The 23,701-nt window shown below is 57.3% G+C and overlaps 1 long non-coding RNA gene across 1 annotated transcript in view; it reads right to left on the bottom strand.

Annotated features, from left to right (window-relative positions):
- LOC309870081 overlaps positions 1-23,701 on the bottom strand; it is a 32,689-nt gene that overhangs the window by 3,207 nt on the left and 5,781 nt on the right. The gene's annotated exons all lie outside the window — the stretch shown is intronic.

Below are 23,701 nucleotides of genomic sequence, written 5' to 3'. Positions count from 1 at the left end.
CCAAGGGACACACAGCCTGCTCAGGCCACGCAGACACTCCCACCCGCCCCGCGCCCCCTTTCCTGCTCCGGAGCCTCCCCTCCCTCTGCGGGAGCCCCTCCCTCGGCTCACCTGCTGCGGCCAGCGGGCCAGCGCCATCCGCAGGGCTGAGACTGTGTCTCCTCTCCCCACCGCCTCCCTGAGCCCAGCTGGTGCCGGCGTGGCCCCGGGGAGCCGTGAATGGAGGAGTGGACGGGAGGGACACGGGACAGGTTGTCCGTGCATGACGTTGTGGTGGAGGGACTGTCTGTGCCCGCCTACTTCCCCGGAACTCAGAGGAATGTCTAAGGGACTTGACTTTAGGATGGGAACAAGTGACCACAAGGGGGAGGGGCGAGGAGCGGGGGAGGGGCAGAAAGGGGGGGCGAGGAGCGGGGGAGAGGAGAAGGGGGGGCGAGGAGCGGGGGAGGGGTAGGAGCCGGACTCAGGGGCGGCCCTGGAGGAAACCCCTGCCTGCAGGGAAGGGAGTCCCGCCACGCATCCCCCGGCTCTGTCACCTGCCACCCCTTCGGGCGCCCTAGGGTCCTGGGTGCTGGAGGGACACCCGCCTCCTGTGCGCTGCCAGGCTGGGGGAGCCGCGGCTGTGGGTGTCTCGGTTCTATTTAAAGGTTTTCCATGGAAATAACCGATAGTCGTGGAAAGGAAAAGTGCGTTTCTCTGAGTGCGCAGAAGACACGTCCACGCCAGAATGAGGACTGTGCTGGGAGCACGGCTTCAGCCCATGAGTAGCGAAGCTGTGTTGCTGTTCCCGTGGGCCATCGGGCTGGCAGAGCTGTGCCTCCGTGCGTCCCGTGTTGTTTTACCACGCTGGACCCTGCCCCGCCTCGGAGGCCCAGCCGCCTACCCTCACCGGCGGCATCATTAACGTGGACGGGACCGGCCGCAGCCCCGGCACAAGGAGCGCCCGCGGAGCCCAGTGCCCAGTGCTCCCTGACTGCGGTCCTGGGGCGGATGGCAGGAAACCCGTGTGGTGGCTGAGCTGCCCAGGACCCCCCAGCCCCCCAGCGACGACCGGGTGTGTGCCGGCTTGCTCAGGGCCATCGCTGCACCAGGAAGTGTGTTCCATAACTCCTGCTCACACCCGTCAAACGCTCGTGAACACGCAGCCTGGCCACGCCGGGGCCTTCTTCGGGACGGTAGCCTGCGGGTGGTGGGCGGGCAGGAACCACGTCCCCCACGTGTCCCCCATGTGTCCCCTGTGTCCCCTGCGTGTCCCCTGTCTGCAGGCAGGATGTTGTCCAGGACTAGCATGTCCCCGCTGACCCGTGCGTGCAGAAGGGGTACCGAGATCCCAAGTTCGGGGACCTTCTGTTTTCAAACAAGCCAAGTCTGAGATAAATGGAGACCAGCTGGCCGCCCTGATTGAGGACCACGGGAGACCTAAAGGACTCAAGCTGATGGAGTCGAGGCAAAGTCACAGGTAAGTAAGTGAACATACCAACCCCGTAAGAGAAGACAGGCCCACTGTGGAAGGTAGTGGACTCCAGGGCACCTGCTGAGCTGGGGGAATGTGCTGGCATCCTCTCTGAGCGCAGAGGTGTGGGGCCGGGCTCCCCTGGGTGCTGTGGGGCCGGGGATGGGGCTGGGACAGCTGAGCAGGATCGGACCACTTTCTGCAGGCGGGAGCATCGCGGAGGAAAGGAGACACACGCTCAACCCTGAGGCAGGGACCCTCCTGGAAACGAGCAAGTTTCCCTTCCAACACCCACCACAGTGCTGCCTCCTCACGGCCCACGGTCCGCAGGCTCTTGAGGGACACAGACGCCGTCCCTTCTTGGTTCCGCTCCGCGAGGAGCATGACAGTGTGAACACGGCAGCCGGGGGCTCTGGGCCTCCCCACTCCTCTGGCTGAGCGAGGCCACACCCTACACCGTTTCACCTGTGGCCGGGTGAACCACCAACAGTGACCAGGGACACGTCAACCACCAACGGCCAGGGACATGGCGGCTCCCAGAGGGCGCCCTGCTTCTCTGAGCCCCTCCCAAGCCAGGAGACTTCCGGTGGCCTCTGGCAGCTCAGTGTTGGGTTCTAAAAATTTACACGATTGATCATAAATTTCCACCACTGATTTTTTTTCTTAAATAAGCACTTAAATTTATGGGTGATCATGCAAACCTCTCATCAGATATGAGTCAGAGCCACACGAATGATTAAACAGGAACTTCTAATTTTTAATGAAATAGCTGACCCAGGCTGAGTAATAAAAATCAGATGCGGTCCCGTCCTGGGTCTGGTGACACAGCCTCCCCTCCCCCGACTGACCGCCGTGAGGACTAGAGCTCCTCTGCGGAGCCCTCCCCAGCCCAAGACCCCCGAGGGGCGGAGCGAGTGGCCTCCGCATCCCCTGGTGCCCCGCACAGAGGGGCTGTGACCTGTCCTGGGAACACGGATGTCTGCTACACCTGCCCCCGGGGCGCGGCAGCTCCGGGTGCCGTCCGAGGAGTGTGTTTGAGAAACAGAGCCAGCAGGGCGTGGGCACAACAGTTTATTGCAGGAATCTGTGCACGTGGTTCCGGAGGCTGAGATGTCCCAGGACCCAACGTCTGTCCGCGGGGGACCCAGGGGAGCTGACAGTGTGACCCCAGGCTGGGGCAGAAGTCCAGCGTCCCGGCTTATCCGTCAGGAGACACAACAGATGCTCCCTCCGCCTTTCCGCCCTGTTTGGGCCTCAGTGGCCGGCATCCCGGGGACCGTGAGCTGCTTCACTCCATGCTCCGTCCACCGCTCACCTCCAGAAACACTGCGCAGACACACCCCAAATCACCCTGAACCAGACATCCGGCGCCCATGTGACCGGCGAAATTAACCTGAGCAGGGCGCACGCCCGGGATGCCCGGGAACGCTGAGCCCGTGCCCAGGGCAGGTGTGAGGACGCCCCCCAGAGGCCTCCGGCCCGAGCCCCTCACCACGCTCAGCACAGACCTCTCAGGGCTACGCCGACCAGCTGGTCGGACGGGGGGACCCTTGCAGCCAGACTCCTGTGCCCGGGGCCCCGGCCACCCCAGGCTCCACACACCCTCCGAGGTGCTGGGGGACCTTCTCACCCCACGCCCAGGGGCAAGGCCTCGCTTGACCCGACCTCCGTGACCACATCTCATCCCCGAGAAGCAGCGCCGGGCTTGCACGCCGCAGGATGACTGAGGCCGTGTGTGCGGAGCGCCCGGTGGGGCCAGCGGCTGGGTCGGCACCAGGGTCCTCCGTCGCGCTCATCCACACGTGGGGCGCACGGTGCGTGCGGGTGCGGGAACTCACTGCACCGGCGGGAATTCGACACCTGCTCCCTAGTCCGGAACGGGAGGACTTAGCGAGGACTTAGTGGCCGGCCATGGAGCGGAGCCGGGCCTGCGTCAGAGCCCGCGTTCACAGGTGTGGAAGGCTGGCCCTCGGAGATCTGGCCACTTGCCCAAGATGGCGAGGGACTGCGGGGGCAGAGCCCAGCTGGGCCAGCTGAGGCCACGATGCGCTCTCGTGGGACCTCCACGGGGTGGTCTCCATCCAAACGGCGTGAGCCCCACGTCATCTCATCCACGGCACTTGGCCCCACGGCCTGGATGGTCACCCGTCCTTCGGAGCGTGCGCTGTGCTTCCCTGTGCGCTCTGGGGGCACCTCCACCGACCCCGGTGTCTGGTGGTCCATGTCCTCGTGGGGAGGACAGACACAGAGGCAGCAGGTGGGGGGGGGGGGCTCCCGTCCGGCTGTGCCACGCGCTGGCTGTGTCCTGCGGCGGGTCCTTGAGCCTCGCACGGCTTCTCTGTGGACAGGGCCAGCAGCTCTGACCTCAGGCCTTTGGCCCCCAGAGAAGGGGACAGGCCAGTGCAGGCGCCAGGAGAGACACAGCCCAGCCCGGTGTGGGAGTGAGGCGTGTGCACTCCGCCAGTGCTCTCGGGGTTCAGGGAACAGGACGGGCTGGCTGGCCGCGGGCAGAGGGTGGGGTGGGCAGAGTGCCTGGCGTCGGGGGTCCTACGCCACGTCCTGGGGTGCAGAACCAGGAGCCGCGCAAGGACCACAAGACGGGACAGCGGGTGTGGGGCAGGAGGAGGCAGTGTGCCTGCTTGTGCGTGAGGCACTGGAGGGGCCGGGTGGGGGCTGACGGCTGAACGTGTGGGTCGTGGGTGGGTCCGTGGCTCAAGGGGGCGGCGGCACCGGGAATCACCATCTGTGGGTCCTCAGCAGAGAGAAGCCAAGGGACGAGGCTGCCCCTGTGGATGAGGGGCTGGGGAGGCTCTCCCCACGCTGGCCACATGCGTCACACTGCCAAGGGAGAGGGTTTGTGGCTGCAGGGGGAGCAGCGACCCTGCATCGGGGCCCCCTCTGGCTCCGGCTCGCACCCTGGGAAGGTCACCCGTGCTCTCCCAGCCGCAGGGACATTGAGACAATTCAGGTAACCTCGCTTCCCAGGCCACCTGCCTCCGACTGAGGGTCCAGGGACACCTGCCAGGTGTCCTGCCGCACGTCCGCACTTAGGGATGGAGACGTGAAAGGGGGGGTGCGCAGTGACCGGGCTGGGCTCGGGGACGCCTCCCTGCCGGGTCTGTGGCCGCAGAGCCGGCCTGTCCCTCCCCCGCCCACGCCGCCGCGGGGCCCGCAGCTCCGCACCGCGTCCCGGAGCTTCATCATCCGTCACACTTATGTTTGTCTCCATCTATTTTGGGAAGCGGATTCTTAGATCAGCAATTAGAAATGTCACTTGTACTTCGGGGAGGAGGGGGGTTGCAAAGTCTATAATTGAGAATAGTAATCAAACTCGTTGACAACTTCAATGGTATGAAAATGGTAATTAATTGTAAATCTTTGATGGAATGTATAATATTTATCTATTTTTGAACTTTTTACTGATCAGCAGCAAGCTCTGCTGTTTTATTTCCCTTTTTATCTGATTTCTATAGTTAGAATCTTATTTTTTCCCCATATTAAAAGTTTCCATGGGGAAGGAAGACGTGACTTAGGAACAAGTATCAGGGTCAGCTAGGGGGCGTGAAGGGGGCGCCGTCGCCAGCCTGGGCCCCGGGTCCTGCGGAGCAGGTGTGAGGTGGGACGGGGGCCAGCAGCTGTTCCCGGACCTGCGAGCCCCCTGTTCCGGCTCTTCTACACCTATCATTGCGAGCGGTCTTCTACACAGGTGACCGAACCCCGTGAGGTGGCTTTTCCGTCACCTCCCGTGGCTGCAACCAATGGCCGCGGCCCAGGCGGCGTGACCGAAGCTGTCAGTGGTCTCCGGGCCCCGGAAGTTGGAGTCCCAGATCCCGGGGCCACAGGGCTGGTCCTCCTGAGGCCGCTGTCCTGGGCGCATGGACGCCGTCCTTGCCCATGTCCTCACAGCGCTGTCCCCTCGAGTGTGTTCTGGTCCAGAGCTCCTCTTCCTGTCAGGACCCCAACAGCTGGATCTGGGCCTGCTCCTGACCCCGTACGCCCTCGTTCACCTGTGTGAAGACCCCGTCTGCGAGGTTGGGATGGCAACACGTGAACCTGGAGGACCCGCTCAGCCCACGCAGACGACAAGGGGCCAGGCAAACTCCAGGACGCTTGCATCTCTTGGGGAGGCTCCGGGAACCCAGTGGGTTGGTGGAAGACGGATGCTGCAGGGACTGTCCTGCGGTCGGCAGGACGCCCCCGGGAGACGGCGGAGTCTCTGCGCCAGCTCGGGAACAGCCCTGCGCCGGAATGCGTGGTTGTCCCGTCTCGCTCGTCCTAGTTACGGTATTCCATGGAGGTGAGAGGGACGAAGGAGAAAGCCACCGGCCAGGGCTGGCCAGGCTCGGGGAGGGGAGGAAGCCGGGCGGGTCCTGCGGATCTCCCCCTGCGGTTCACGCTCGGCAGCCTGGGACGGCCCCGAGGCTCTTGCCCCGCATCACGGTCAAAAACACGAGGTGCCCGCCCAGAGGCCAGAGGCGGCTGCTGACTCTCGCCGCAAGGGGTGACTGATCCCCAGAACTCCAGGAGCTGGGGCTTCGCAGGCTGAGCTTGGCTCGCAGAGCATCTCGGTGCCCTGGATGACCGTGCCCGTGTGGCAGAGCACCCACTCCCCCCTCCGGGGCCCATGGGGTCTCTGCCTCCACTCCTGCAGCCGCAGCTGTCCGGCACCTTCCCCGTGCTTCTCCCCAGGAGCCTGGCTTCTGGCCCCAGCCTGAGCGCAGCGGGGACGGGGCCGTTGGATTGACAATGTTGACCCCTTCCCAGATTGTCCCAGCCTTCTCACTGAGCAGTGTCCCCCAGGCTGAGGGCACCTGAGGGTCAGAGCCCCACGCCCAGCAGCCTGGACCCAAGCTCGCATGCACAGTGACCACGGGCAGCAGGTCAGGCCGCATGGATCGTAATGCCAGCCTCATCCCGGGCTCCCACCTCCCAACCCCATCCCCCCCCCCCACCATCAGGACCTGCATCTTCCCAATCATCCCCCAGACCGCCAAACCCCGTCTCCACAGACCTCTGTCCAGGGCTGCCACATGGCCTTCAAAAAGTAACGCGCAGGCCACAGAGGTCGGTTGTCCCCAAACAGAAAAGCCACATCCGTATCTGCGCACGCGCGCACACCGATGGCAGCAGGAACGTGCCGGCCGCAGCCTATAAGGACCACGCGTTGGAAATGAGGGATGTTCTTCCGCCGAGTTCTTAATTACACCCCCATGCTCGTCTGTCCCCCCAGTGAGTCAGCCGGCACCAACGCCATGCTCCGCCACCCGGCTCGCAATCTGCCGGCGTCACCAGCCCACAGATCACCCACAGCAGTCACAATTCCTCCCGCAAAGGCGTTCGGCAAAGGAACTGAAACAGAACAGTGAATGAGCTTTAAGAGATTGGGACTAGCAGATTTCCAGCTGAAAACCAGTCTCCTTGCCCTGATCAGGATACGCTGTTACGGCGAGTAACGACACCGTGTTCACGGCCTCCAGTGCGGCCTTCTGGGAGCTTGCAGGACGCTCTCCGTTCTGGGGAAGAGTCTGACGATCAGGCAGGTCCCAGGCACCCCTGAGAGCAGGAGGAGACGGACCGGACGGCAGCCACTCTAGATCCGCGGGCCTGCGTCTGCCTCCCCCAGGCGTCTCCAGGCCCACGTCTGGCTGCTCGGAGCGTCCGTGCACACAGCCGCCCGGCCTCGGGGAGCTGACTTCACCTCCCAGGGTGTGAGCTGGTGAGCGTGGGTGAAACAGGCCCGGGTGGGAGCCGGTGCAGTCCCCAGACTCCCTCTGAGTCCTGAGGTCCGTGGGACAGGTGGGTGAGGACTCACGAGGGACCGAGTCCCTGTGGGCCCAAGAAGCCGAGCACCAGGGCTGAACGGCCAAGTGTGAGGAGGGTGGAAGCAGGGCCACAGCCTCCGAGCTCAGGCATGCGGAGACCGTGGGGACATGGCTCCCTCGGACCCCTCCCGGGTCAGCGGCCGCAGCAGGAGACAGACACGGAGCCCGCACGGCCATGGGCAAGGAGGGGGCAAAACGGCTGCGGGGGAGACCTGGCAAGACCCTCGCCTGCGTGGACTCCAGACACGGCTCCCAGGCCCCACGAGGGCAGGGGTTCTGGGCGAGCAAGTGGAGAGAGCCGGGGACACCCGGGTCCTTCCCCATCACGGGTCCCAGCCCGCATCCAGCAACCAAAGCAAGAGGAGACGTGTCTGCCGGGAGATGGGGCGCGCTTCACTTCTCCCACCGATGGCCAGCACCAGGGGGGCCCCCGGGGAGCTCCCCTCTGCCGCCGCCCCAGGGCTGAGCCCTACTTTCCCTCTCTGCTTGGCGACTGACCAAAGGCAAGCAGGGGCCCAGCCGAGGAGGTCCCTGATCCAGGCCCGGAAATCAGGATTTCGTCCTGTAGCCAAAAGGAGCCCCTGCCAAGACCGCCGGACCTGGGGTCCCTCGGGCCTGGGCGGGGTGAGCAGCCCCACAGCCGCCCGCCCGCCAGCTGCCCGGCGAATCCCCGTGAACAGACCTCACGTTCCTGCCGCAGCACAAACACGTCCTAAATCCAATTGATATCATGTAAGACATCGCCTCCCCCACCCTCCGCGTGCAGCCGGGTCAGAAGTAGGTGACGTCCATTGCATTACTTGGCATAAACATGATTTTAATAATTACCATGGGCCAGAACCCGTGCCTGCTCCTGAATAATGAGCCCTGAATCCAATTACGGTTCAGTATTAAATATCTCCCAGCTCAGCTCCTCTGGCAGGCTGAGAAGGCGAGAAGGCGGCGGCGGCACCGGCGTCCCTCCAAACCGCGGGCGGTCGAGGATGAACCACGTCTGCTGCGGCTCCGAGACCTTCATAACGTGCCGTTTTGCAGCCACAGAGGACCGCGTCTGGATTATATTCCGTGTTTTGTCATCAAGGGGATTTGCTCGGATCTGTTATCACTTTAGGTCGTTTTCTCGTTCACTGAAGACTGTAACTACTCTCTACCTGAGGATACACATTGTCTCACGTCAACATCTTCGCGTTCCCAACAGTTCACGTAGGGTCCTCGTTTGCACCGTGGACAGCGGGGACCGGGCCCGGCGCCAGCACACAGGAGGGGGCAGGGGCTCGCAGGCCTCCCCGCTGGCCGTGTCCCACGGCCCCTTCGTCTTACAGACGAAGACGGTGGGGCCCGGGGAGGTTTAATGAGTCACCCAAGGTCGCCCGGATAAGTGAAGGCCCTGTGGTGATGAGAATTAGCCCCACATCTCGACACCCGGCTCCCGAGGGTGTTTAAGTGGTCAGCTCCAGGCAACGGCTGCATCTCCGGGGGAGGCGGGGGTGACTCGGGGCACCCCTCCAGGGAAGCGTCTGCACACCGCGGCTCCCGCCAGCGCCCAGTCCTTGCCCCAGAAACTCTGAGAAAGGCTGGTTGGCTGGGAAGTTCGTGCAGTGGGGAATGCTCGGCTCACACACGCAGACGAGAAAGACGCCCAGCCGCGTCACGATGTTGGGGCTACACTCACCGAATCCCGTGGGGCAGAGCCCTCGGCGAGTTCCGTGACACATCCCGTGGATCCCCGAGAAAACCACACCAGTAGAGCCCCAGGCAGAATAGTGACATTTTTACAGGAAGGAAAGAAAGAAATGCAGAGAAATGCCCTTGCAAAGTTTAAAGAAGTTCCCACAAAGCACCGGGGTGGGGGCCCCCCACGGGGTCACAGGGCATCTGCCACTGGGGCTCCAGGGTAGGTCCCATTGAACCCGGCCTGCCCTGCATGACCTTCTGGAATTATCCACGGCCCACGTGTCTGTCTGCTCGGGTGCCTCATGCAAGAATGTGAGATTTCCACTTCTTGTTTTACGCGTCCATGTGCGTGACGTCCACACACGTACATTATACAAAGTACGCACACGTGTTCTATGAAAATGCCTATGGGGCCACCTGGGGGCTCCATCGGTGACGCGTCTGCCTCAGCTCCGGCCATGATCCCGGGGTCCTGGGGTGGAGTCCTGCGTCCGGCGCCCTGGCCAGCCGGGAGCCTGCTTCTCCCTCCGCCTCCGTCTCTGCTCCCCCAACGTCTGTGTGTGCTCTCGCTCTGCTCGCTCACTCTCAAACAAATAAAATCTTAAGAAAAAGTATATGTAATATATGATATAAAATATACATAATACATACTACACAAAATGCATACATGATATGTATGTTATAAAACACATATGTAATACCTAATATACTATTTTATTAAAATTATTTCAAATGTGAAACAAAACTACAGAAGGAAATAATAAACCACCTTGTACCCGCCACCTTGCTTTAGCAAATCAAAATACGACATTTATAAAATCTCTTTAGGGAGCGTCTGGGGGGCTCAGTCAGTCAAGTGTCAGACTCTTGAACTCGGCTCAGGTCTTGATCTCAGGGTTGTGAGTTCAGAATCCGCACTGGGCTCCACACTGGGTGCGGAGACTACTTTAAAAAAAAAAGAAAAAAGAGCACCTGGGTGGCTCAGTGGGTTAAAGCCTCTGCCTCCGGCGCAGGTCATGGTCTCAGGGTCCTGGGATCGAGCCCCGCATCGGGCTCCCTGCTCAGCAGGGAGCCTGCTTCCTCCTCTCTCTCTCTGCCTGCCTCTCTGCCTGCTTGTGATCTTTCTCTGTCAAATAAATAAATAAAATCTTTAAAAAAAAAAAAAGAAGTAAAATCTCTTTCAACAACTTCTTGCCACACTAGAGGAAGATATCAAAAGGGTAACACACCCACATAACACAACCACGGAACCAAACCACAAGTCCAGGAGCAGGACACAATCGTCCTCCGAGGCCCGCGGTGCTCCCATCCAGCGACCACCCCTTTCCCCTAACCGGTGCCCCCGTCCCGCCTGTAAGAGAACAGACCCCCTCACCACCCGCCTCGCATGTCCTGTCCGTGGTGCCCAGCACGTGTGTCCTTCGGGTCCCGCTTCCTTGGCTTGACCACGTTTGCAAGATTCCTCAGTCTCCCGTGGAGCGAGGCTGAGTCTCACCCGTTCTCGCGGCTGAGCAGGATTCCGCCCTGTGGCTGCGGCGACGTGGCTGGACCCGTTCTGTGGGGCACGCAGGTGGCCAGCCACTGGGGGCGTCAGGAGACGCGCCGCCGTCCATGTCTCCATCTGTGGCTTGTGGTGGACGTGTCCTCAGTTCTGCTGGGTCCATCCTGGGGACCGAACAGCTCTGCGGCAGGACGTGCCGGGTCGGGGCCTTACCAGTTACCAGCAAACATTGTCCCAAAGGGATGGTGACGTCACCGTCCTTGGCAGCAATGTTCATGCTCTGTTGGGTCCTCCCCGTGGTGGCGGAGGTGTGAGGCAGCTCACGGAGGCGGCGCGTGTGCACGGCCCACGTGGGAGTCCCCCGCTGGGAAGAGTGACACGTTGCGCTCTTTTATGGGAATTGTCTTCTCTTCCTCATTAACTAGGGGCTCTTACGTAGTTAGTTGGCCCCGAGGCCAGCGTCGGACCCCTGCGCGGCGAACGTCTCCCCCACTCTGTCCGTTGTCTTCCGCTCCTGCACGGTGTCTTCTGAGGAGTGGGATTCTGAGTTTCGATATAACCCGATCGGTCAGTTTCCCAGCTTAGGTCTTGTGTAAAAAAGTCTGCCGTCACTAAGACCACAGAGGTGGACTCCTCTGCCTTCTTCCGAAAGCTGTCCTTTGCACCTGTAGACCGCAGTCCCTCCGGAAGTGACTTTCCTGTAAGGTGGAAAGCAGGACCCGGACGATTTCTTCCGTGCAGATGCCCGACTGACCCCCCCACGTGCTGAGAGCTTGTCCTCTCCTCTGTGTCCGCGGTGTCGGCGACGCCTCAGATCATTTTCTAAATGAAACTCCAGCTTATTTGCCAGTTTTCCCGCTAAGCCCTCTTTCTTCCCTTGATTCTAATCCAGAACCTCGCACTGTACCCAATTGGCACGTTTTCCCGGTCTCTGTCCCCCGATTTCTCAGTCTTCCCTTGTTTTCTGTGACCTTGAACATCCCGAAGAGGACAGGTCACGCATCCCATAGAATGTCCCTGAGCTCCGGTTTTCCTATTGTTCCTTCGTGGTTGGACCGGGGTTGTGGGTTTCTGGAAAAATAGCAGAGGGAGATGCCCTTCTCAACACATCGTGTCAGGGGCACAAGACACCCACGTGACTTGTCAACCCTGCTCCTGACCTCCACCACAAGGTTCCCACTAGCGGCCCGTTTCTCCACGGTCCGGCTACCGTGTCTCCTTTCCCAGCCCGTTCCTTGGAAACCAGCCCTTGTGCCCAGCCCAGCAAGGGACCCAACTTCCAGCCTCCTGCATGGAGGAGGGTCTGCTACCTCCTGCCGGATTTCTCTGCAACCGGGTCGTGTCTGCTTCTGCCCGTCACCCCCCGGACGTCCATAAGGACTCAGCCTGTTCATTCACGTGTTGTTCAATTGTCCGAAAATGTGAGGATTAGAGAGAGAGCAGACGCTCGCTCCTGACTGAGATGGAGTGAGGGTGCCAGATGGGTCTCTCGCCGAGAACAGCTTCACCGAAGAGTAAAAATGAAAACGACGTGGAAACACTGGGCATGAAGGACAGGGGACCCAGACGGTGGTCCCTGAAGAGCGTCGCTGTCCCTGCACAGGAAGGGGACTCTCGGGGAGGCTCCCGAGGGGCACCCTCAGTGCCAAGAGCCCAGCGAGGCCCCAGCATCAGGAACGCGCAGTGCCCGATTCTTTCTGCGGAACACGGGAGCCGGGACAGCGTTCTCTGGGTGTGAAGATGTCCGGAGAGAAACAGCCGAGAGAGCCCAGAACGATATCCAGACACATACGAACTCCTGACTTTTTGGACAAAGGGGCAAAGGAGATGCGGTGCAGGAGAGTTAACTGAATAGAAATGGGCTTTTTTTTTTTTTTTCCAAAATTAAAAATGTCAGAAAGAACCACAAAACCTAAATAGAGAGGTAAACGTTTTCCAACATATGACCGAAAACTGGCTGTCGCTTCATTTGCAATAAACGTGTCCAACCCAAGAGTAAAAATGAGCCAAAGGACAGCAGGCCCAGGACCGGGGCCGTTTTCGGACACAGGAAACACACACGTCCACTGAACGCATGAAAAGATGCTTAGTGTTATTTGTAAGTAATGGGATAAGAAAAAAAAAAATAAGCCGCATCACTCTCCAGCCGTCTGATGGCCCGTCACCTGCACGTCTGTTTACACCATGAGGACGGGACGGACAGGACTCACGTGCCCTGCGGTGGGTGTATAACCGGGAATTGGTGCTGCCTCGGCGGCGGGGTAGGAGGTCGCGGGTCAGGGCCGACCGCCCCGGGGCCCAAGAAACACCAGTCCTGGGCAAGGACCACGCGCTTAAAATCTAACTGAAAAGCTGGAATATCACAGCAGACTATTTCAAAGTCTAATTTGGGTTTTATCATTAAGAATATATATATAGACCACGAATACTGGTTTGTGTTATATTTTACACAACGAGCTTATAAGGCAACCATGTCCTCATATCCCGAAGGAACCATAAATAGTTCCAATGTTGCCTGTGGGTCTTCCAGGGCGGTCCTCCCAGCAGATGTCACGGCGGCACGCGGAGCAGGAGTGTAGCTTAGCCTCACGCCACACGTGGAGGCCTCCTCGGTTCCCCAAGGGCTCTCCGGACCCTCGTCACCACCGCCCGCCCTCCAAGACACCTGGGGTGCCACTGCGGGGTCTCCCCGCCAGGCTGCGGGGCCCACGCGTCGCCTGCATCTGCGCCACCGTCACCCGTCTCCCTCGCCTCCGCAGGTCCCTCGTCCGCTGTCAAGCTCCTTGATGTCCCTCTGTGCCTCAGCTTTGGGTGTTATCGTTACAGTTCTCATTTCTCGTGATTAGCTCTTTCTTTTCTCCTAAGCTCTCATTTCTAATAGTGTCCCAGTTCCTCTCCATGTCTGACACGCTCTTACAGTGCCACGCAGGACACGTGCTCCGAACCCACATGAGCCCGTCCGCCCGTGTGTCTGGGCGTCCACAGTGTCCGCAGCAGGGCACGCGCTGGCAGGTGCGGGAGTCACAGAGGAGGCTGCGTTTCCTTCAACCTGGACCTTCGAGGCCTGGAAACCTGGGTGCAGAATAATGTACCCGAGAGAGTTTTGGGGACTACATGGAAAATACAGATTCAAGCCCCGAACCGGCAGATACAGGAGGTTGAAGGGATGGCGTCCAGCCCTCCACCCAGATTCAGAGCCAAGGGCACGAGCCTCTGTCCTGCTTCCTCTCTCTCTGCGCGTGGAGCTCTGCGGGCCGCCAGCGCCGGCGAGGATGCTTACCCGTCTCCCCGCCTCCGGTCCTCTGTCCCGCACAACTGCTCACCACCCAGGAGCCACGTCACTGTACCCGCCGGGGGCTGGGAGCGCAGCGGACGTCTCCGGAGCCTGGTTTTGCATTTTTCCTGCTACTCTTTCCTGCTGACGGCTTCACTCACTGTTTCTGAGCCCAGACAAGCACTCACAAGCAGGCGCTTCACACTTGACTACATTCTGAGGAGCATGATCTCATCTGGGACTTCCATCCCTGATAGCGCTATGGAAAAGGCCTCTCCTGGCCGCCTGGGTTACTCAGTTAAGCCTCTGTCTTCGGCTCAGGCCACGATCCCAGGCTGCTGGGATCGAGTCCCAGCTCTGGCTCCCTGCTCCATGGGAGTCTGCTTCCCCTTCTCCCTCCTCCCCTCCCCCACTCCCACTCTCTCTTGACATTTCAAGTAAATAAATGAAATCTTTAAAAAAAAAAAAAGTCTCTCCTAAAATATTCAAAATTTTACTTTTAATATTTAGTTTTTAATCCACCTGGATATTAGTTTTGAGTACGAGAGGTAATAATGATAGTTTTTCCAAACACCATTTATTGGGGAAAAAAATCTGTATTTATCTCCCCGATGCTGTATCAACTCTGCTGCTTTATTGGTTCCATCATCTTTGGTCTGTCCTGGGTGACTGCCCCCTCCGGCTGGCGTGTCTATCACCCTGTCCTAACTCCACAGCTTTCTGATACATATCGACACATGGGGGGCAAGCTCCTCATCTTTTCCTTCCCAATTCACTCAATTACTCTTTGGCCTTCTCTAGTACGTGACTATCAACTGGTCATGCTCCCTGGAAAACACTAGTGCTTTTTACCCACTAACTTAAGGAGGATCATCTTGTTTCTACTACTGAGGCATCCAATTCAAAAATATCTAGTCACTTTTTTCAGATTTACATGTCCTTTGAGGCTTATAATCACCATACAGGCCTGGCAAATCTTTGAGACCCTGTGGAATGTTTTGGAAGAAAAACAGCAACTTTGTCCTGTGGCATCTATTTTTTTTATTATTTTAGGATGCTACTGACATTTTTATGTTGCATATCCAAAAACTTTCTTGGCAGTTTTGTTTCTCTGATTGTCCATGTATATAATCGTATCTTCTGCAAATAAATGTAATTTTATCTTGTATAATCTTATATGTAATATACATATAATTTCTGAATCCAATTTTTTTTCTTGCCTTATTGCATTGGTTTGAATTCAGTGGAAGTTTGAAGAGAAGCCGCGGCAAGTGGCTTCCAGCTCATTCCCGACTTCAAAAAGGAGGCTTTTAAGATGTTATCGGTCATTACTAACTATGATTCTTATTCATACATATCTCTGGGAATGCCCTTCAGGCTAAGAAGTTACTTTTAATTCCCAGTTGGCAAGCCGTTTTTCATCCTGATTGGATCTTGTTTTTTTTTTTTCAGTACTTTTTATTGAAACACCTGTGATCTTTTTTTAAATATAGTCTTAGCTCCAGTGTTCTATCAGTTCTGTGTATACAGTACAGGGATTCCACACTTCCAGATGTTACTCTGAGAAACGTGCACAGGACTAAGACTACACTTACTTTGATGAACACGAGAATACGTAGATGATATTTTTTAAACTTTTTAAAAAACTTTTAATTTCCTTATGAAGTGGACAGTTGTCATCGTGGGGATTTTGAGTCACTGCGAGCTCTCTTTAAAAATTCTCCCCAGAACCTCCTCCTTCAGCCTCTACTTCCCTGACCTGATACAACCTTGATCTTGGTGACGCCTTTAGGAATGGTCCCACCGGTCCTTGAACACTGACTTTGAAATTCCTGCACAGAGGTCTCTGGAACACAGAATTTACTACCATCATGCTCAGCTAAAACTGAAACCAGCTTATTTCAGCATATGGCTGCAACTCTACTGAATTTTGGAAGATCTCCTTCCAAACCACGACTTCTTGTTTGATTGCATTTCAGCAAGCTAGAGTTTAACTCGTCTTGATTTTTTCACAAAATGTATTTCAGTGACTCCTTTTTAATTTAAGTTTCAGATCTTGAACTAGTTCTTTTTCCCAAAGAAGAGCTCCCATAGCATTTAGTGGGGTATTTTCCCCAGTTTTTTTTTTTTTATTCGTTTGTACATGAAACTGTGAGTTCAGTTATCTCTTCAGACACAGCAACATGCTTGTTTTTTGAAGCTTCGTCTTTCCGTGAAGACATGAATGAATCTCACAGAAAGTCAGTTCATATTCCTGGAGTTTATTTTCTTGGTTATGGTTCCAGAACTGTATTTTTGTAAGCCTTTCTCCGTTTTGACCTCCAAGCCAGATGAGTGGGAGGAGGTGGGTTTTCCCATGAGTCTGTCTCCCCTCTCACCTGTCTGCCTCCTTCTATCTGTGCTCGCCCCAGGCTGGAGGACAGAGAGTCCACGCCACCCACGCAGCACATCCATCCAGCTCCAGGTCTCGTCACAGGAGTCGCGTGATGTCCTGGAAGGGTCACTGGAGACCTCGCACGCCCGTCCACAACACCTACAGGACTGGCTTGCATCCTGGTCTCACGGTCGCGTCTGTCTCCCCTTTCTTCCTAACGCTGCCCTCTCCTCAAACTACAGGGTCTGGATTCTAGGGCAAGTTCTTTCTGGTCTTAGTTCATGGGGTCAGTGCACACATGACCCCATCGCTACAGGTGGAAAGCTTGGCTCTTGGCTCCAGTCTGATGTTCGGGTCACCATTCTCTGTTGGGCAGGAGACTGACATCGTCCACCTCCAGGCTTACCGCTGGCCTGGAGACCAACTGGTCTTTGGCATTCACCTTGCTCAACAGTTGTGTTTCCTTCTCCAGTCCCGGCCGTAGAGACACAAACCCTGGCTTCTGAGCCTGACACCATCTTTGCCTTCTCGCTGTTCTGCCATCCCAAGTGTGGGGCCGAAGGTGTTCCAGTGACACATCCTGGCTGTGCCGTCTCAGCGGAAACCCTTGCGATCGTTTTTAAGTGACAGGGCTCTAAATGACTCCTAGTTTTGCCTGTTACTCAGAATATTTCAAACAAAAACACATCATAAAGATTATAGAGCAGAACAGATATGGTTATTTTGTAGAACCAAGTACAGAAGAATACAGAATCGAAGTGGGCGAGGCAGGAATTAGACATTTCCGAGGTCAAGGCCTGAGACAGAATTTAGAGATTAAGACAGTCCATGTGTGGCCCTGATGGCTTCTGCTTTGATTTTTACTTCGACTAACATCATAGTAATCAAGAGTTTATGACAGCTGGGCAGGTCGAAGAGATAGAAGAACAAAGTAATAATTGTATTTAATGAGTAGGTGATTTTTCTTAACTGCAAGAAACAAGTCAAGTCTACAGGCAGTTGGGATACCAATTAGAATTCTAGCATTTATAATAAAAACAGGTAAATTAAAACATTAGCATTTGAAAGAGGGAAAAAGCTTTCTGAACAAAACAGTGGGTGAAGCCAAGGAGTTCTATTTTTTTTTTAACAAAATTTTTTAAAGATTTATTTACTTGAGAGAAAAGGAGAGAGACACAGAGAGAGAGGGAGTGAAGACACACATGCACAAAGTGGGGGAGGGGCGGACAATCCCAAGCAGGGTCTGCGCTGAGCACAGAGCCCAAGGCCGGGCTCGACCTAACAACCCTGCGCTCACGACCGGAACCAAGGCCAAGAGATGGACGCTTCAACGACCGTGCCCCACAGTGCCCCACACCGTGGAGTCCTAGCGAAGACCTTGGAGGCTGTCTGCTCGTGCTGCCGTTGGCCACGCCCGGCCACGGGCCTTGCACAGAAGCCACGGAGGGGACAAGTGTGGTTGTCCCCAAGAAAGAGACAGCGACACTAGATCCCAGGGGACCGAGAGCCCGGGAGCAGGGAGCTGGAGTGACCTCAATGTCCTGGGGAGGCTGGAGGTCTTGAGACCAGCAGAAAGGTCAAAAGGTCTCCGTGCGTTGAGCCGTTAGAGGACAGAACTCTAGTTTCCACAATAACTCGATGAGATAGGCTTCGTTCTGCCAAGGGGCAGACATTAGGATTCTGTCTTGTACTTTTTAGACCACATTCCCGGGAGGAAAGTTGCCCAGAGCAGTCTGACACAGGCGGGTGAGGCCTCCCGCTCTGGGTCCAGCTGGGTGAGCCCCCCTTCCCCCGACTCGGTTCCGATCACACTAAAAAGCCAACGTCCTGGGTCCTAGGAGGCAGTGGGGGCGCCTGGGCCAGCAGACTCTGCAGAGAGACAACCCGAAAGGTGCTTCTGCTGGTCTCCCGGAGGTGCGGAAACCGCGCTCGGGGCGGGGGGAGGGGGACCTCACCAGCAGGGGCTCAGGGGCTCTGCGGCCCCCCCATCCCCCAGAGGCCCTGCCTCTCCCGCCGTGGGTTTGGGCCGAGTACAACACGTGGTGCAGCCACTTCAGGTGGCGCCTGGGGAGCGAAGCGACGTGGGCCTGGCTCCCGGCCCCGGCTGCCCGCGTCCTGGTCACCTTGGCCTCAGGTGGCTGCCCAGGCTGGGCCTCAGCCCCACTGTCAGGGGACCGGGTGAGGCCTCGGCGGGGTCCCCGCGGCCCCGGAGGTGCCCCCACCACCCCTGCAGAGCTCCTGACCCGCATTCCTGAGTGAGGCTGGCCCTGTGCTTCCCTTGAAGGGCTCTGGTTAAGAATCTGTTCTCTTAGGGCACCTTCCGAAGCCCCCACAAGGAATGAAGGTGTTTACCCTTATTTACGAAGGAAATGGGTTATAAGTAAAAGAATCCCCTGTAATTTATTCACACGACGAAAAATTAACGAGCATTAGTAAATTCCTTTCTACTGTAAGAGAAAAAGGAAGATACAACCTGTGATTTAATGAAAGATTTTGCTCTGGATGCTATTCTCCAACACAACAAAGGGGACGCTCCTTATTATTCACGAAGCAGTTGGGCTGCGAAGAGAAGGTTCTATAAACAGCCATTAGCATCTTAATTACACGATAATTCAAAAGACAGCTCCCCTGGAAAAAACTTCAGCCCATAAATCTCTTGGTCTCGAAGTCCAAGAACTGCAACGGACGCCTGAGAATGTGCTCCGGGGCCAGGGCAGGAGTGAGTGGGTCCTCCTGGTGCGGGGCCCGGGGACCCACCTGCCCCGAGGGACCGGCCCCACGCTGGGATGGTCACTCCTCCAGGCCGGACACCTCCCGCCGTGCGTGGGAAGGGAAGGTCACCGTAGCGGGCCGTGCCCCGGGCCCCGGGACCAGCAGGGGCAGAGGCTCATTGGCAAGGACGGGACCCCTTGAGTGAGGGGCAGGCTGCCGGTTTTCTCCCGCCACGTGTTGGAGTGAGTCCTGGGATCAGTGACTCTGTCCTGGCTGGAGCCTTCTGGGAGGGAAAGACCTCGCTTAGACCCGCTTCTTCCTAAAGGGAAATGCATTGCACAATTGGGGGAAAAAAAGAAAAAAAAAGGTTCTCTTAGGGCTTGAGTCTTGCTGCAGAGGACAAAGGTTGACCAGGGTCTTTGTTGGCCTCTCCGCCTCCCCAGCCCCGGGCTCCGGGTGGCGTCACCCTCAGGCAGGAACCTTCCACCACACCTCTGGACGGCTCAGGGCGTGAGTCCCGCGTGCCCCAGTGCTCCTTTCCCTGCGATTTCTGCAGAAGCTTTGAGCTGGTTCCCGGTGGGAGTCCTGCTGACTTTGGGTTGGGAGTGGACTATCCCTCCCCAAACACGCCCGTGAAGAAGGGGGCTCAGGTCCCCGTGGGGGAATCCAGACGCAGCAGGAACCAGGGCTGGGCAGTGAGGGACAGACGGCCGCTGCGGAGGGGCCGAGGCCTCAAAGAGGCGCCCGGACCTGTGGCTTTGGAATCTCTTCAAGGAAAGTCTCGCAGAGGAGTTCAAAGCTCCAAGTAAAGAGAAGATGCCCGGCACACAGGAGGCCGTGGCTCTCGGCACAAACCCACTGCTCCTTCCCCTCCCCCGAGGCCAAGGTGCTTGTCCTCAACCGCCCAGGGCTCCAAAAACCAGGGTGAGATCTGGTCATTTTCCCCTGCTCGACATACACATGGAGAAACCGTGACAGCAGACGTCACCCCAAAGTCAGAGTCCAGATGAAAGCAGCTGGAGACGTCACCCGAAGCCCACGCCCAGAGCGATCCAGGGAAGCAGCCCACCGCCCCACCCCGGGGCCTGCCGCTGGGGGTCTAGGGCCTCAGTCCCCCACATCAGAAGGAAAACCCACCCATCTGCTCTCTGCTTCTGGGAGCCTGGTTTTCTGTTTTAGGTTCCACACATAAGCAGGATCACACAGCGTGCGTCTTTCTCCGTCTGGCTCACATCGTGGAACAGAAGGCCTCGGGGTCCGTCCACGTGGTCACAAAGGGCAGGAGCCCCTTCCGTCTCGTGGCTGAGTGATAACCCCCGGATGCGCATGTGGCTTACACTCCCGTCTTCTCTATCCATCCCTCCTTCCACACGCATGAGGCCACCTCCACGTCTCGGCCGTGGCGAGCGGGGCGGCGGCGGACGTGGGGAGCAGACGTGCTGAGACCCGGGCGGCACTTCCTTTGGATACTTTCCTGGAAGGGGGATTTCTGGATCACGTGCCAGCTCTCTTTTAATTTTTGGAGGAAACCCTGCGTTGACGCACCCGAGTGTGGCGGTCATTTCACCGAATGCATGTTTATAAAATCCGCTGACCGCGGACCGTAAGCCTGCACGGGTTACACGTCATTATGTCTCATCACGCAGGACAAAGACCAGCGGGGGACAGAGCGTCACGGGAAGGTGGTCCCGCCTCTCTGAACGTCCGCCCCAGAACCACTTCGCTGTTCAGACAGGACAACAGACGGATAAAAACATAATCTAAAAATATGGACTAAGAGACGTAAAGAAGAAACACTCTGTGCTGGGGAGAGCAGGCCCAAGGGAGGCAGGGGCCAGCTGACGGGGCTCCCGATGGCCGGCCATGGCGGGGATGGTGGGGGCTGGAGTGTCAATCACAGGGTATTACATACAACCCTCAGTGTAAATAAATACCCGTGAATCCATACTAACATAATTATATGATTGAATCGATCGATATACAGGGAGAACAGACAAATCTCTCAAGCGGAAATAGTCCAAATAATTTGTAGCCCCTTAACATGGGCTGTGCAGAGCGACCTCCTTCCAAGGAGGACTGCGTGCACAGGAGGGCCTGGCCGTGGAGGAGCTGGTGCGCACACGTCAGCCTGGAGATCGAGGTCAACGCAGAGAGCGGAGGGTCATGTTGACGCACGTGCTCTTGACAGGACGTGACGGCGACACTGTGCCCTGAAACCCACAGCTTCGGTCTGATCACGAGAAGAGCTTCCCACCAATCCCCACAGAGCCCTGCCAGGGTCGCGCCCAGGCCTCCTCGAAGCCGCCGAGGTCGTCGGAGGCACAGGACAGGTGCGGGATGAACATGGGCGAGAGAAGCCCAAGGCCACGGGGACCAGATGTGCCGCCCGGGTGGGGTCCTGGGACCGGAGAGGAAAACAGAAAGGAGGCGGCACCAGGGGAGAACCAGGGAGATCTGAAGGAAGGGTGGATTGGGTTTTGAAATTAAAAATGACGAATAGTAGAAAAATAAAACAGTAAAAAACAGATTTGACCTGTTAACCAAGGGGAAGCTGGGTGTTGGGTGTACGCGGACTCTGCAGGATCGGTGGGGTCTTCCCCTAAATCTAGAACTGCTCTAAAATAAAAAGCTTTTTTAAAAAAAGTACTTAATAAGAGTGATTTGGGGGCGAATCTCCCTGCAGAACTGACCACCCACAGAGGCAGGCCTGCTGGTCCGGCAGCTTCCAGCACGTGTGCACACCCCGGGGCCAGGTGGAGCCCAGGGCACCCGAGCGGCCCGTCCACAGCCCTGCAGAGCCTCCCCTCTGTTAGGGACGTTTCCAGAAATTGCTAGAAGGATCTTAGGGGAGGCTGGAGGAACCACACCAAGCAGGGGCTCCACAATGGGCTGGGTCTTGCCCTGCCGCCCGCACCTGGAAGTGGAAATTGTCTAAATGGTCTGCAGAAACAGAGCAGGCTGCCAGGTCGGGTCCGAGGCCGAGGCCGACGGCAGTTTGGAAGGAGCTCACCTCCAACGCAAGGACACGAGTCGGTTAAAAGTTCAGAGGTGGGAAAAGATACGCAGACACGGTAAAGGGGATGCGTCCGTCCATCTTAGGCAAAGTGCCTTCCGCAGCCGACTATGACCAGGGGCAGATACGGTAACAGAAGGATGGACTGAACCAAGCGAGGCAACGATCCTAAGTGGTCATGACCTTGATGACAGAATTTCAACACACTTGAACCCGAATGGGCAGAACTGCAGGACACAAATGACCCGGGGCGGCTGGAGCACGCGATGACTCGTCTCGGGAATTCCCAGAGGCAGACGCACGCCCCGCGGGACCGGCGACGGGACGCCTCGGACCAGCCGAGGAGCGGACGTCTGCAGGGCGCCCGCCCGAAGGTGAAGCGTGCGCACGGCTCCCGGCGAAAGTGCCCGTGAGGCTCCGTTCCAGACAGGACAACCGTCTCAGACGGAAGAGCTCTGCTTAAGGATCGGTGGGGTCTGTCGTTTGTCGACGTTGAATTATAACAGGAATCAGGCTCGGGAAGTTTCTGGAAGAGCCTCCAGAGGTGAGGGACTGAGGAACAGGCTTCTAGAGAGCCTGGGGGTCCAAGAAGAAACTAAAGGGGAAGGAGACACTGAGGAGTCACGGGGCATGATTACCTCAGGAGTCGCAGAAAAAGCATTCAGAACAGTTAGGACCTGGTTTCTAACGAACCCCCAAAGCCAGGCACGGAAGGGCATTCCAGAAGCGGGAAGGGCCCTGTGCAAAACCTCCAGCCGACAGCACGCGTCATCGAAGCTGGGGGACGCACCGTCTTCCTGCCAGATCAGACGTGAGGCAGTGGTCCCTGCTCCCCTCATTCCCACTCGACCTGGTGCTGGAGGGTCTGGCCAACGCAGGAGGCCGCGCAAGGACGGAAAGTCGCCCGATGTACAAGGAAGAAGCAGATCCATCTTTACTCACAGGTGTAAGGAAATCTGATAGAATCAATAAAAACGTGACTAGATCTAATCACGTCTGAGGTCATCGGGGTGCGGGCTACGAGACTGACGTAAAAACCACGTGGAGTTCTGTACCATGGGAACAATCAGCACCGAAAGAAAAGCACTTAAAATAATACCCGAAATGCAATTTAAAATCGCACCAGAAGTGCAATGAATAGGGCAGAAGATGAGGCCGACACGTGCACTGAACGCTATGAAATACCAATCAGAGACCTTCAGTGAGACCCAAAGCCAGAAGACGTCATATCCGAGGACGGGAATCGTCTCCAGCTGATCTCAATGTTACGGGGCGTCTCAGCTAAACACCCAGCAGGGATAAAAAAGAGAACACAACACTGGGGCGTGGTGAGAACACGGAGCGTGCAGAAGGCTCACATGCCCGGTGCAGACGCAAAATAGGAAAATTGTGCCGGAAAACAGCCTGACCCTCTCCCAGACCAGTGAGTGGGGAGCCATCCTGCAAGCTCCTCCCGGTACCCACCCACGAGAAACGAAGACGTGTGCTCACACACGGACATGGACGTGAAAGTTCACAGCAGCCTTGTCTGTACGAGGCCGGCCTGTAGACAACCCAGCTGTGAATCAACGGGGGAATTCGCAAAGGCCGACAGTGTCCAAACAGTGGGTCTGCACTCAGCAGGAAAAAGAAACGAACAGCTTGCTGATACCTACAGGAACATGCATGAACCTCAAAATAATTTAACTGGGTGAGCCCAGCCAGGAAAAAAGGAGACTCTTCTGTATGAGTCCGTGTTTATAGACTTCTAGGAAATGCCAATTAAGGGAGGCCGACGGAGACCAGGCATCGTCTGGGGCTGGAAGGGGCTGAGAGTGACTCGGGGCGTGGATACGTTCATTCTCGTTCCCGGGATAACGTTTTCAGGGGCCGACACAG

The sequence above is a fragment of the Mustela nivalis genome (assembly GCF_964662115.1).
Source record: "Mustela nivalis genome assembly, chromosome: 7".
NCBI classification, from domain to species: Eukaryota; Metazoa; Chordata; class Mammalia; order Carnivora; family Mustelidae; genus Mustela; species Mustela nivalis.
This window is presented reverse-complemented; position numbering and strand designations above follow the sequence as displayed.